General features: G+C 39.1%; 1 protein-coding gene across 7 annotated transcripts in view; it reads left to right on the forward strand.

Annotated features, from left to right (window-relative positions):
- Nucleotides 1-14,588, forward strand: part of FARP1 (FERM, ARH/RhoGEF and pleckstrin domain protein 1) — a 200,840-nt gene that overhangs the window by 59,507 nt on the left and 126,745 nt on the right. The window lies entirely within an intron of this gene.

Below are 14,588 nucleotides of genomic sequence, written 5' to 3' on the forward strand. Positions count from 1 at the left end.
AGGAAGTAGCTGTTTTGGAGGTTGCCTTTGGTAGGATATGGGTGATGCCCTTCCTAAGACTGAGCAGTTTCTGATCTCTGCACAAGAAGGGATTTAGGATGATGGATACCCTGGTCTTTTTTTTTTCCCAGAGGTTGCATTGTAACTACCCTTGCTTCCCTCTCAAAGACTTGTACTGTAAATTCACTGTTTGTGATGTATTACTTCTAGTCGCTCTCTGTGAACACAGCCTGCCTTTTTCAAGATGTTGTGTCTGGAATCAAGACACAAATCTGAAGTGTTAGTAAATAATTGCAGTTTGTTTGAAAGAGGTGTGCAGGCTGTGAATCTGAGTACATGCAGGTAGCTCAGCATTTTTAGTAGTAAGAGTATGCATAGCTAGAGGATTAGAAAATATCTGTTTTAGAAAGTGTTCTCTTGGTTTCTTTTGCACTATATTGATTTTACAAATTCTTTTTATCTAGTGACTAATGTATGCGTGAGGAATATTTTTGTAATCCCTTGTGTCTGAGGGGCAGCATCTCTATTGAAATGTGTTTCCCAGATCAATCTCAGTCAGACTATTCTCTTCTATCTTGAGTCAATATACCAAGGGGAGGAAAGATCATGCAGTTTCATTTTTTAAGTTGTAAAGAGAGTAGAAGCTATATGGTTGTTTTGACTTGGAAACACTATGATGACTTTTTTCCCTGCTATGCATGTTAATAAAGTAATACAAATGATTTTGAGAACACCAGTCAGGCCCTCTGTAATCTCACTGAAAACACTGACATATATTTGCTCCAGAGAACATTGTAGTGTATTCTGATTTTCAGTCTGCAAATTGCTGTATTTGAATGCAATCAGTGTCTTTGTTACTCATTCACCTGCTCCTGTGTCTGTCTTTCTTGGATTAAATAATTTCCACAGGAGCAATTTGGGAATGCTGGCTGTGCTTTCTTACACCTCAGCAAATAACATGTATGTTATAACAAGTATGTTGGAAGAAACTTTTTGATAAGAATAGCTGATATCTCTGTAGTGAATGCCTCTGTATACAATGTGGCAATGCAGAGAAATACATCTGACACAGAAATAATTTGTTTTGAGGTTTAATTTATTTGTGCTTCAGGGAGCAAGCAAAGCCCAGCAGCTTTGACTTGTGCTGCCTCCAGGCCTCCCTGAGTTTTCTCTCCATGAAGAGCAGCTCCTGGCCCTGGCTGAGGCTCAGTTTCCCTTGATGGGGAGCACAGGTACAAAGAGCAGCTGCCAGGATATGGCCACTCCTTCCATGAAAAATGCTAAATCAAGAGCCACAGGCCTCCACCATGGGTTTAATACACACGCTGTTAACAGCAGCCCTGGAAAGTGTGAGATGCAGAAGAGCATAGAGGAGTTATTCTTCATATTTTGCTGGCATTGCCAGGAGGGAGGTCTATAACTGAAAGAGCTGTATTAGTTACAGTACATGTAGTGAAACCAAAGCTAAGGCTGGTATAGGGATGGGGAAAGGTCCCAAAGCTGATGTGGGGATGAAAATTGGGCTATTGCCCCAGTGTCTGTCCACACGTTTCAGCCCCATTCAGCAGCTCAGCAGTGCTGGAGGGCAAGTGCACATTTGGCATGCCCCAGTGGATCAGAGGGTTGGGTGCAAGCAAGGAACTCCTTACGTGTGTCTAGTCCTTCCTTCCCTCTGCCCCTCACAAAGTTGCATCTTCACTCCTGGCTAGAAGAAGAACAGCAAGTTCTGTCAAGTTATACACTGCCTTCCATGGTTCTGCAGCCGTCATCTCTTCCTGTAATGCAGTGACTTCTCAGAGAGTACATCCAAGAGTACTAGTAAATAAATAAATAAATAAATTCTCCAGTAAATAAATAGATTCTCTGCAATTCCAGAGGTTCTCTTTGGTTCTTCTGGTCTCTGCAGGAATGCCAATAGACTCTTATCTTCCCATTTTATCCATGAGAAACTGTATGCAGGGCATACTGAAGCACTGCCTGGAAATGCAGTACAATATAGAACATACATAGAGTGAAATTAGGTCGTTCAGAGCAGTCAGTTTTGGTTTTCTCCCAACTTACAGAATAAGTATTGGGGATGAGACAGAGGAAGACTCCCACAGTAGGCTGATAGACTTCACATATGGATACAATTCTGTATATTTAAAAAGCAAATGCAAATATTTTCTAATAGATATCTGTGAAATCCAAATCCATGAGAGCTTCTGTATTCTTACAGTTTTTTAGCTAATACACATGCTTTGGGAAGGGAAAACAGTCTGGGGGAAATTGTGTGTTCATGAAACTGAAGAGTGACCCTAAGCAGCTCTATGTAAAAGGCATCAATTGTTTTCACACCAATTAAAGACTGAACAGCCTATTTCTTATTAGCTAAGTCTAATTTTGTTTCTAATCAGGAAATGAAATATCAAAGCAGAAAGGGTTTTTCTAATTTGTATTTAGTGGCAATTACATCACATTTCATTTCAATGCACCTATCTAGGAAACAACACATGAATGGAGTAGTTCTGAATCCTTCAATTGTTGTTGGAGTCAGTCTTTTTTACTCCTACCACTGTGATTTGGAAAAGCTTCTAACTTCTGAAAAATGCTTAACAGATGTACCATCTAGGTAAAAACACCATTCAACATAGCTTTTTAAGAAAATCTCTGCTTTTTCCAGTGTATTACTGCATTGTGTTTCTCTCCCAAAGTAAAAATATCACCCTTCTAATGCTATCATCAATGTCACTTTTTTCTTCCAAAACAATCAAAACAAGCGTCCTTTAAGAAGAAAAATCAATTTAGCCTATTAATTAGCTGAACTCAGTATAGTGCCTGAAGGCCAGAATGTCATTTCCCATAAGATTTGCTTTCAAAATACAAACAAAATTGGAGCACTCGCAGGTTGTCATCATGAAGGGCTCTTAATACTTCAGAATACACTGGTAATCTTTATCCTACCTCATACAGACCTATTTAAATATTCTGATTAAATGTTGTTGCATTTGTTCTGGCTTTGTTTCTGCCACATGGTAGATAAAGGAACTTCAGTCAGTCAGTGGCTGGGCAAAACATCACTACAGCAAGCTACCAGAAGGTTGTATCTGATAATGGATTACTTTCCTGTGGTATAAAGTTATTTGTTTTCTCATCCCTCAACAAAAGAGATTATAAAATTCAGATTACCAACTCATAAATAAAGGAAAGCAAAATGAGAAAAAGTTATTAAATGAAAGTGGGTGTGTTGTAACTGTTGCTATATATTCATGGTTACCAGGGTTCCTGTCTATGAAAGCTGCTTGGAGAGAGTTAATACATCTTAGTGAAAATCTGCTTTACTGTGGTATCTTTTTGTTGACAGTAGTAGAGTGTATTGCAGTGAGCATTCAGAGTGATTTGTCTTCTGAACCCAGTGGTTGGTACATGCAGTGTGGAGCAAGTGACCCTCAGGAATAGAGACAGTAAATTCATCTCAGTGTAACCCTTTATAAGAGCTGAACTGTGCTAACACCAGCCATGTAATGGGCTTGACAGAGTAGAAGGGTCCTATTCAAACAATAAAAAAAAAAGAAGAAAAAGAGACCCAACAACCCCCACTTGATTAAAATGTTTATTTGTCAAGAAACTTTGCTTTCCTTGTTGCTTTGTTATGAATTTTAGGGCATGTTTAGGACTTCAGTGATTAACTTAGTATAATCTTGAGCAATGAAGCTTAGTTAAGGACTGTATGATTAAAGAAACAAGCTCTTCCTGTGGGCATGCCATCCATGCCATAGTCTTTGTCACTTTCCCTTGCCATATTGTTTGCAGGATTTAGTTCTGTTGTGTGCCGTGATTTGTGTCTGTATTGTGCAGTGTTTTTCCAGAAGTTCACCTGGTTTACACTGCTTAAAATAAAAAACAAAGAAAACCTCAAGAGCTGTTTATCCATTAAGTTCATATTAACCACTTGAAAAACTTCCCTCTAAGGAAATGCATCTGAGTATAATTTATGCAAAGATCATGTTCTGCAGCTGATCCTGTTCTGCAGGAGGATGCTAGTGGGACTCTCCATAGCCACTCACAGGGAAGCTGGTGGGATTGGGACTGAAGAATCATTAAAACCATTCGAATGTTAAAATCATATGCATGAGGAAACAAGAAAAGAAAAATGGAAACCACAATAATTACAAAAAGTGAAGCTTGTTGTCACTTCTTCAACTTGTATGTTTAAAGAAAGGCAGAAATATTCTCAGGCTTGCAAAACCCATGAATTTAAATATCCAGTAGGGAAGACTTAAGAATCATGTTGGTAGTTCTTATGTTCGTAAAAATCTTTCAGGTGTTTAAACTTTCTCTGACCTTCCTGGCAATAGATATATATGACATTTAGAAATTGAAAAACTCAACTTGCAGCACATACAGAACATCCACGTGAGGATTCTCCACCTTTTCTCAGGTGCCTTCTCCACCTTGTCAGGGGTCCAGAAAGTGACAGCATCCTCCTGCCTTGCGAAAGGATTTGGTGCTGGGCTGACTCTTGTCCTCCCACGTGGCTGGTGAGAAGTAGTTCAGGTTACCTCTACCAAGTTCAGAATCGTGTCTGCTTTGGAAGTGATTGGCATGGGAAAGCTACCCTGGCTGCATAGGAACAGTTTACACTGGCACTTGTTAGAAAAGTAGATCATAGTCCTGCTACATTCTGACAGAGTTAGGGTTTTTTCTTCAGTCCCTCCTGGGGAGAGAGCTACAGCAAAGAAGATAAACTTTTACATAAAAAATAATGCCTGCATGGAGTAATGACCTATGGTGGTGTAAATGAGAAGTTTGTTCCACCTATTTCTGAAGTTTCATTTTGTTCTTAAAATGAGACCATTTTAATTCACTTGTTACTCTACTGGGTTTTTAAATATGCACAGTGCTTTTTGTTAAGGGTGTTTGCCTGACCCTGAATTTTTCTCTGAACTTTTTCAACAAAAGTGGTTAATGAAGTCACAGAAATTCTGTTAAATTATGAGGTGCTGTGCATCATCATAATCATGTCCTTGTTCATCTCCCTAGTTTGTAACAAATGTAATGCAAACACAGAGGCTTCACTGAATTTTAAACTAATTCATTTTAATATGTTTTATTCTGGCATTGGTTTTTTTTTTAGATTGTTCTGAGATACCAGTTCTGAGTTTTGAGCAAGAGAGAAAGGCTTTGCTGTGCCTTTTAATGTTTTTGATTTATTTGTTTGAGGTTTTTTTTGTTGAATGCTCCTAATGTCAGAGAGCTGTACAGCAAAGGGTCTTGAAATTTGTGTATACAGGACTTATGGAAAAAAGGTTTGGCTAAAGGGTTAACTACTGTTTATCTCAACTTCAGCAAAGCTTTTGATACTGTCTCCCTTAACAGTCTCATAGATACTGATGAATGATGAGTCAGGTAAGTAGGTGGGACAGTGGACTGAAAGGACTGAAACCTGTCTGAACTGCTGGTGCTTCAAGATCAGCAGCACAATATTCAGCTAGAGGCAACACACTGTTTCACACTGAGACCAACATGTAAAAATTCTTCTTAAGGGCTTAGATAATGGGACAGGATGCACCCTTAGTGAGTCTGCAGCCAGTTCAAAATCAGGAGTGGTGATTAATGCACCAGTGGCTTGTGCTTGTGCCAGTTAGATGGACCTTGCTTGACAGGCTGGAGAAATGGACCAACAGGAACCCCATAAAGTTCAGCAAAGCCCTGCTGCTGGGAGGAATAACCCTGCACACCAGTACAAGCTGGGACACACTGACTGGGAGCGGTTTTGCTGAGAGGCCTCAGGGTCCCAGTGAATAACAAGTTGAACATGAGTCAGTAATACATCTGTGACAAAGAAACTTCCTTTTCCTATTAAGGAGGTCAAACATCAGTTACCCAGAGAGGCTGTGCTGTCTCTGTCTTGGGAGGAGATACTCAAAGCCCTAAGGAACCTGATCCAGCTTTAAAACTGGATCTAACTTTGAAGTTGGCCGTGCTTTGATGAGGTGGGAAGAGCGCTGAACCAGATGAACTTCAGAGCTCCCATGCAACCTAAGTTATTTTGTAATTCTCTGATTGTAGCACAAATGTTATAAACAGTATTCCTTTCCCTGCAAATACCCCCGGGGGAAGATACGGGCTGTGATCTTTCATGTTTGTTTGCTGTAACACAAACTAAATCAAAACAGATGTTTCTGTGCCTTACAGTTTAATAAAGATTTTCCCACGTGTTGAATGTATTTAGACTAAAAATGTACAGTTTACTCTAGTGTCATCTTCAATGTTATATAGTTTCTTTACTGCTTTCTGTTGTTTACGCTGTGCCAAATGCTGTTCCAAGTCACTTTTCCATTTCTCATGGACAGTGTGTTTTACTCTTTTCCCCTGTGAATGGTTCTCTTTCGAAGAATTCAGTGTGAGAGTTCTCCAGGACAATTGCTGGAGTTGTTATTGCAGTTCCCTTCCAAAAGGTACAAAGGCATTGCTGAAGGTGTTGCAAACCAAGCTCTCCTCAATTTTTGTTGTGACTTAGCTGTAATGGGGGAGTACAGCATAATTACAAAATTTCTTCCTCACCACTTCTTTTCCTCACCCTTCAGTGAAGCTGGGTTGATCCTGCTTTCACCATCTAACCTGTGAAAACTTATTATAGACCATAAGTTGATGTTCCAGACTTGAGTCTGGAAAATAAGAGAAAAGGCAAATTTCATCTCAGGGGAGCCTACTTTTAATATCAAATAGAGTTCTTTCCGGTGCCTCATAACACTACTGTTCTCTGCAATCCACTTAGTCTTAGTCAGTAATGTTAGATTTTTGCTTGTGTGCAGTTCTCACTCTTGGTTATCTAGGTATTTGAGCTGAATGAAAGTTCTGTAAAGAAAGATTTTGGGAAATACTACGTTTGTTGAGTCGAAACCATCCTGAACTGTTTGTTTTAATTCAAACCACCCCATGTCTAACAAACTAATTCATTTAGACCAGGACACCTAGTGATACCTTTGATTTGTGCTGGTCAGTCTGAGGGCTGAAGGTAAATGATTAAGATAGAAAGAATTGTGTAAGGTCCTAATTTCTTGTTGATCTCCAAAGAAGGTTAGTATTATTAATATCACTGGACTTAAAACAATTTGCTTGTTTATTTGTTTTGATGGAAAATAACATTAAAATTACTGAGGTGCCTGAAGGAAGAGATTGTAAGGACTTTGTACAGGTTTGCTCTATTTTATTCTTGGAATTGAAGGAGGAAATAAAGTTTTGGCATGTGGATTCTAGAAGTACTCTATCTGAAACTTTTCTGCTAGAGGAGGCAAAATGCTGATATTTGGGATGCAGTAGGTAGTAAATTTGCCATGAGACATCACCGTGAAGAAGCATCAGTTTGCATAACATGTGTTTGCTGTTCCTCACACTGGGAATGTTAAGTGTTATTTGGAGTTACCCCCTGTCAATAAGATAAACCTGTCATCAGGTTTGGCAAATATTAACTCAGATTATATTTGCTTCTGAAGAGTTTGTTTTATTAAAAATTCAGCTGTGTGCATGACTCTTTGAAGGGTTTGGACCAAAATTTGTTACAGGTGAAGCAAATAGATTCTAACATGTTGGACTGTAAGAAATTTTAAAACATTTTGGAAATCTGGGAAGCAGATGATAAAAGCCAAGAAAATATCCACTTTTGCTAGAGGGATTGAAGTCTAGATATTTTCTTTACCCACAGTGACAAGCTAATGATCTCTGGAATGAAGAGGAGACGTGCTAAACACCCGTGCACAGTCCTGTCATTTATGGCATCCTGCATTCATCTGCACTGATGTCACCTATTCTCATTGTGGACCCTGTAAATAAATTAACGTTCATCTGTTGCTACATATAAATATTGTTAGAATTTTGACCCTTTGAGACACCATTTTTTAAAAGATAATATTTAAGAGCCAACAAATTTTAACATTCCAGTTGGTATTTATGTTAATTTGAGCTCAATTCGTTCCCTAAGCATTTGAGATCAACTATTTTTAGCCTGGTTTCCTGAGGAACTGAAGTTTATAGGATGGCTGTATCTATCCATCTGCCTTCCACTGAGCTTTTTGAAGCCAATGATCAATTATCTTGATTTGGTGGAGAGAGTGAGTCTTTAATGCTGCTAATCTCTGGCAGGTTTCATTGATAGCCTTGGTTTGTTTGAAGAGAGGCACACAAATAACTACCCCATCTAAGGGAAAAGGCGTAAGGTAAGTTCACCAGTGGTGTTGTGTGTGGGTTGGTGGGAAAACATCTGGGCCACGACTCAGTGCTGCTTCTCACTCCTGGGACACTGAGAGAACATGAGCCTGAGCTGATGTTGCTGTGGCTGGGGGGGAACTGGAAGCACGTAGGGTTGTGAAGCGTGGGCTGTGGATGATCACAGTTGGGGGGATGATGCATGGAGGTTATGGTCAAGGACCCCATGTTCCTGTGGTGATGACAATGTATGAATATGTAGCAAGGAGTCGGTTGGGCATCAGTTTTATTGGTCTGAAAACTATTTGCCTTTAAGAAGGGAGGCTGTTGTGTGGACAGTGTTCATGTCTCTGGAAGCCTGCAAAAACATATAGCTTATTTTTCATGTTGGGAGAGGGTTCTTGGGCATGGCACACAGGCTTTTTTATGGAGAATGTACACCTCCAAAACAAATGATCTCAAAGTCCTTTAGAAACAAGTTGGGCTTTGTTTCTCCTTAGCCCAAATATAAATAAAGTTAGGCTTTATTTCTCTTCGGGAATCTGGGAAGATCTGCGTGGAGAAATGAAACATGGAATTTTAGTTATGAATGGTAACGTGATTGTGGAAATGAGCTATGAGCTCTCAGACACTATACCTAGAGATGATTAAAAAAAAAAAAAAATCTAGCTAAGGCTTTCTTAGTAGCCAAGGCTTTTCTAATAGAGTTTGCTGCTAGAGGATAGTTCTCTGGTTTCAGTGACTGAGCTTAAAATACTTACATACTAAAAGCAGAATGTTGGGGATTTTTTCAGGTGTTTTACCTTTTCTTCAGTATTTAAAACCTTTCTTGAGATCATCATATATTTGTTCACCTATATAATCAATAGTCATAATACTTCCTAGAGAAAGAGCATTTTCTCTACGTGGAAAGAAAAATTCCATGTGTCCCTACAAAGGGAGAGTTTTCCCCAAGAATCATCATGTGACCTCTGCAGTTGTGCTCATCATAAAATACAGGATGTGAGTTTTGTTCAAATGCCTGTCAGCTGAGATACTCTGTTTTATAAGCTGTGTTACCAGCAAAGTCTGTTCATCTTTAAATCTCCAAAAGACTGTCTTGGGGTTTGCACTGCCATTTCACTTCTGTGAATACTTTTAAACAAAAAGCAGTCACAGGACTAGACTGTTGCACTGCATTTGTCTGTCTCCTCCATAAAGGATGTATGCATTTATCTGTCTGCTTACAGATAAGCTTATACTGAAGCTTCCATGACAGGTGGACACTGTGCTTCCATCTGGTTTAGTAAGTTGTGGGTTACTTCATAGAAGCCATTTCTCGAGGAACAGAAAGTGCAGGTTTTGGTTATAATGAACTAGCAGAGCAAGACAAAAGTGTGTTTCAGTTTCTCTTCTTGAAAGCTGATAAGCTGATTATCTCTTCAATTTGCAGAATCCAAATCAAAACCCCTGCTTATAAGCCTTAAGTCAGCTTGTGTATCTATTCAACTCGGAGAAAGGCTGGATAATTTGTAACAGAAACTTAGAGATCACGCAGTAGTCAGCTGGAATGCAGAAAATGAGGTCGTGTTCCTTGACCTGCAGTTGATTCTGCATTGCCCTGTTGCATCACTGACATGCATTAATAAAAGTCATTGCATGCACAGGTTTGAGCACTTGGAGTTTTTGAATTTTATTTTTATTATTGTTTATTTCTGCAGTCACACTTGGAATATTTATCCTAATTGACCTTTATGTATACCTTATGTAGAGAACACAGATTCTATAAAATACTAGCAAATCAATCTGCTGTACAGATCTGTCTGAAGTAAAGAGCTGTCATGGTCTTGTAGTACAGAACATTATCATTTTTGATAGTGACAGTGTATTAGGAGTTATGGTTTTGATGTACCAACTCCTAGAGTCAATACTTACCTATACTTATGTTGGGCCAGCATAGCTGTTTCAGCAGTGAAGATCAGGGTGTAATCCATCCCAGTAATCATGCCCCTTCTCTTTTTTTTTTTTTTCCTTTTTCTTCCTTCTCTTCCTCCTTCTTCCTTCCTTCTCCTTTTCCCTTTCCCTTTGTCTGGCTGTTGTTTTAGCTGAATCAGTTCCCTGAATCACTTTGACAGCCAGAGAATTTCTGTCACATATGTGAAGTTCACGAGGCTGATCTGCAAAGCTGAAACTTGAGACTCATTGAGAAGTGGGCTCCAAGAGCCTGAGATATGTGGTCTTGGCTGCCTGCGCTCTCGCTGCTGAGAGTTAGCACTGCCCTTCTGCCATTGTGTAGTCCAACTTGCTGAGTGACCTGTTGCTGGAAGACAGTTCTGCTTGGAAGGCCTCTCTGGGTTGTCTTCTCCAGACAAACATCCAGCTGTCCATCAGCTGGGTCTAGAGGTTTTTATTGACCGTCCTGCGGGAGCAGCAAGGGCTGAAAGGAGAGAGGTATGGGATTAAGCCAGAAAAGCTTTGGGAGGCTCTGACCCAGAAGAGCATCTGCAGCTCCTACCCTGGAATCATCTGGCTGTTTTTCCAGAGGACAGGAAAGTGCTGAACAGTGTAGTTTGGAGGGGGTTTATGCAGGGGATGTTGCAGGGTCAAGCAGTTGGTCGTGTAGAGCAGTACCTCTGCATCCACATGCTATGGTTCCCTCATTCTGCTGTGCTCTGAAGGAGTCACTTTCACAACACCTTCCTTACCAACAAGTATTAAAAAAATAAATATTGTATTACTAACAGAATTTCTCCCATCATTTATTTGTGGAAACTCAGTTAACTGAAACTTACATTTAAATGCCTATTTGAGAGTTCATAGATCAAATTACTAGTGTACCAACTTGAATTTTTTTTAAAGGAAATTGAATATGCTGAACATATTAGTATTTCCTGGGCTGTCTGTTGTATATGTTCCATCTATAACTTGGAAAAACATTTTTCACTTCTTTTGTCAGATAAATATTACTACAAGAGGATAAATAGTTATGTGCAAATACATTGGCAGTTTCATATAATTATAAAAGTGTGCACTGGATTGAAGGGGCAGAAAATTATATTTAAAGGCATGCTGAGATCCAAGAGCTGAGTATTTACTGACAGAAGTAGTGCATTTGCTACGAAGCTTGATGTCATGCTAGCAATATATGTAGGCTGCACATATTAGTACTTTATGCAAAAGTAAGCATAAACACGGATGACAAGTAGGAAAGTTTAAGGGTCTTAGCTTGATGTTTCCTTGCAAATTAAGTGTCTAAGCATACCATTGTTCGTTACTTTGCTTCACAAAGGAGCCTCGTGTGTTTCAGCATAGAGTATGCATCAAGTCCCTGTCACTGAATAACTGTCACTGTATTTACCTAAACTGTAATTTGTCCCAGAATTCATATTTGAAGGCCTCAGCTACTCTCAAAGCTGCAAAATCAGAATCAAATTGCATATCTGTATCAACTACGTGTTCCATATCACACACCTTTGTCTTTCTCTCATCCCGGTTTTTCCTGCCTTGAAGCTGAAGAGGCATTTAGCACAGTAGTGCAATATAAGCAAGAAAGTTTGAAGCTATCAACAGGCATTACTTACATTTAATATCTTTATTGGAATCTTTACCCTCCCTGCTAGGCTTTAAAAATCCTTTAGGTAATCAAGAGCTTAGCCAACAAAATTAATTGTATTTTTTTTCACTACAATACTTGCTGTTACAGAGGAAGATAAAGAATCAATTACTTCTGTTATTTTTCTTAGCAGTAGGTAATTTTTTACCATATCAAGAGCTATGCTTGCTAAGGTAATTGTAGCAAAAAACAGAATTTTATCAAAATTAATCAGGGCATAAAGTAGTTGTGCCCTGATTAAGGAGATTGAGAAGATATCTGTGTTCTCTTGGACCCCAAGCTTGGTAGATCATAATTAACTGGGAGGTGACTGAAGACTTTGCTTTCCTCTGCAGAGTCACATGAGAGGCTGGGTGTTGAAATGGATTGACTGTTGATGGGATTTGCCGTAGTGGATCATGCTTTCAACTGTGTGCTTCTCTTCTAGCCTTTTACAAGCAGGCAGACTGGACACAAAGGCTGCATTGAAATATAGGTTAGCTTATATGCAGCACAATAGTTAAAATAGCCTCTGTTTCATGAGAAGTGTTGTCTGAAAGCGACATTTTGTTGTTATCTGCAACATGGATCTGTTCAAATTTGAATCTGTACTGGGGTGTTTTGCAATTATTTTTCAAGTATTCCTGAAAATTAAGAATGGAATCAACATTTGCATATATGTTGAAGAGATACATTTTAAGAGTTTGAAGCTTATTCTTTTGCATTGGAAAGCAGACGAAGTACATGGAAGGGAGAAAATAATAGCCCAAAGTTTTCTGTTCCTTATTTCTTCCTTCTGGAATGTGAATATAACTTGTTGGTTAGGGCTTTAAAAGCTGACAGAATTCATTCAGAGATTTTCAAATTACTTTTGGATTTGCTTTAAAAAAAATCCGGGACCTGACACTTGAGGAGAGTTTAGAGATGATAGACTTTATTTTATTCACCTATCTTACATTATTGTTCAGCTTTGTCTAGTTCAGTAATTGAAAGCAAGGTAAAGTTAGCAGAGCAACGGGAGAGCAGGTTGACCTGGTAATGACCCTGAGTTTTTCAGCTGCAGTGTTCTATTCATACTTACCTGTATTTTCAGTATTTAAGGGACAGAGATCCCTGGGGTGATTATAAGAATACCATTTTTACAAATGACAACTGTTTTGCATGGTGTGCTTTTCTGTCCATTCATGCAGGGGAACCACAACCCTGTGCTCGGTGCAGTTTTTCTGTACCTTATAATTCTTTTGCATCCTGATGGGTGTTCAGTCACACAGTTCAGATATGCCTTTCAAGACAGTCAGTAATCCAAAGCAATTTGATGGTGATCCAGGTGTGTTCTGACTCTTGAGGCTCAGAGCAAGAACCTCAGCTAAAGACAGAGGAGCAAGCGATGCCCAGTAGAAATGGGCATGTCTTCTCAGCTCCCATCTCAGTGTCATCAGAGGCCACGACACCTGGAAGAGCTGACATACCGGGCTGTGTCCTGGCCATGATCTGGTGAAGCACTCTAATCCTACAGCTCTTGCTAAACTGGGAGATACTGCTAGCTGAAAACAACATGAGTGATGACAGTGACAAAGAAAAGGCTTTTCTGACAGCTCATTTAAACATCCAGCGCATTTAGAGAATGTACGACGTTTTGTGTGCTAGATAAGAAACGATGGTCTGAGAGGCTAAAACGTTTGTGATCTGCTTATATGAGCACCCCAGTCCTTGCAGGATCTAAGAAGATAATTAGATAATAGGCTCCCAGCAGCTGCTTTTGTTATATCTAGTCACGGAAAGAGAAAGAGGTAGCCTGTAGCATATCAGAAAGTGACGTAGGAATAAACTGAATGTACAGATACAATCAGAAGGCATAGGTCACCATGGAAAGGACTGCACACAACAACCCTAAACATTCTGATTAGTCAGCATTATATTCTTGGCTCCATGAGACTTATTTTGCCAGAGGACAGGGTGACAAAACCAAACAAATTGTTCTCAATCAGGGAATATCTAAAGGCCAGGTTTCTAAGGGCAGTAGAATTCATTCCTGACAATGCAAAAGACTTCTCTTGTCCTAAGTGCTTGTGTTAGTGTGAGTGATTTTTTGTTTGTTTTTAGGAGAACCAAATCCTAGTAGTATAGATGAAAAAAGCCAAAAAAAGTCATCAGTAACTCCTTTATGCATCTGCTGCCTTTGTCTGTATATCTGCTTAATTTCTGCATCTGCTGCATTTTCTTACAGAATATTTAATTTTCAGAGATTAGACAGAAAAATAAATTGCACTTAAGCACTGTTTGCCATCCTTTCTTTCCCCCAAAACCTTCTTTCAGGCTTTCTTTGGTTTCATTTTCACAATTTTGCTTATTGCTATCCATTTATTAGCTTTTCTTTCATTCCATTCAAAATTCATATGCATAATGCAGTCTCTCTGTAGGGCCCTTATTCTGAGTATATTTAAATCTCTTTTAACTCAGTTCATGGAACGGGAATCTTTGAATTACATATTTATTGCCATTTTGTTCTATTTCCCTTAAATTCTTTATAAATTCTTTGACTAGCTTTAGGTTTTGACTTCTCTTAAGACAGTAGGTCTTTTATCTTGAAAAACTAAGAAGGCTTCCCACTTGTTAGCCTTCCTAAACTAACAGCTGAACATTGAAGCCCTGTTATGGCAAATGGGAGCATGACTGAGTTGTTTCCCACTGAAGAAAAAAGAATGGCAATGGTGCTCCAAGACAAAGTTGTTTGGGTTATCATGGTAAATTTTCTAGCAAGCAGAGTTGGTTGAATAGAATTATCAGCTGCAGACACAGTAAATGAGGCATAAATCATGCTCATTAGGCT

This window comes from Anomalospiza imberbis, chromosome 2 (assembly GCF_031753505.1).
Source record: "Anomalospiza imberbis isolate Cuckoo-Finch-1a 21T00152 chromosome 2, ASM3175350v1, whole genome shotgun sequence".
NCBI classification, from domain to species: Eukaryota; Metazoa; Chordata; class Aves; order Passeriformes; family Viduidae; genus Anomalospiza; species Anomalospiza imberbis.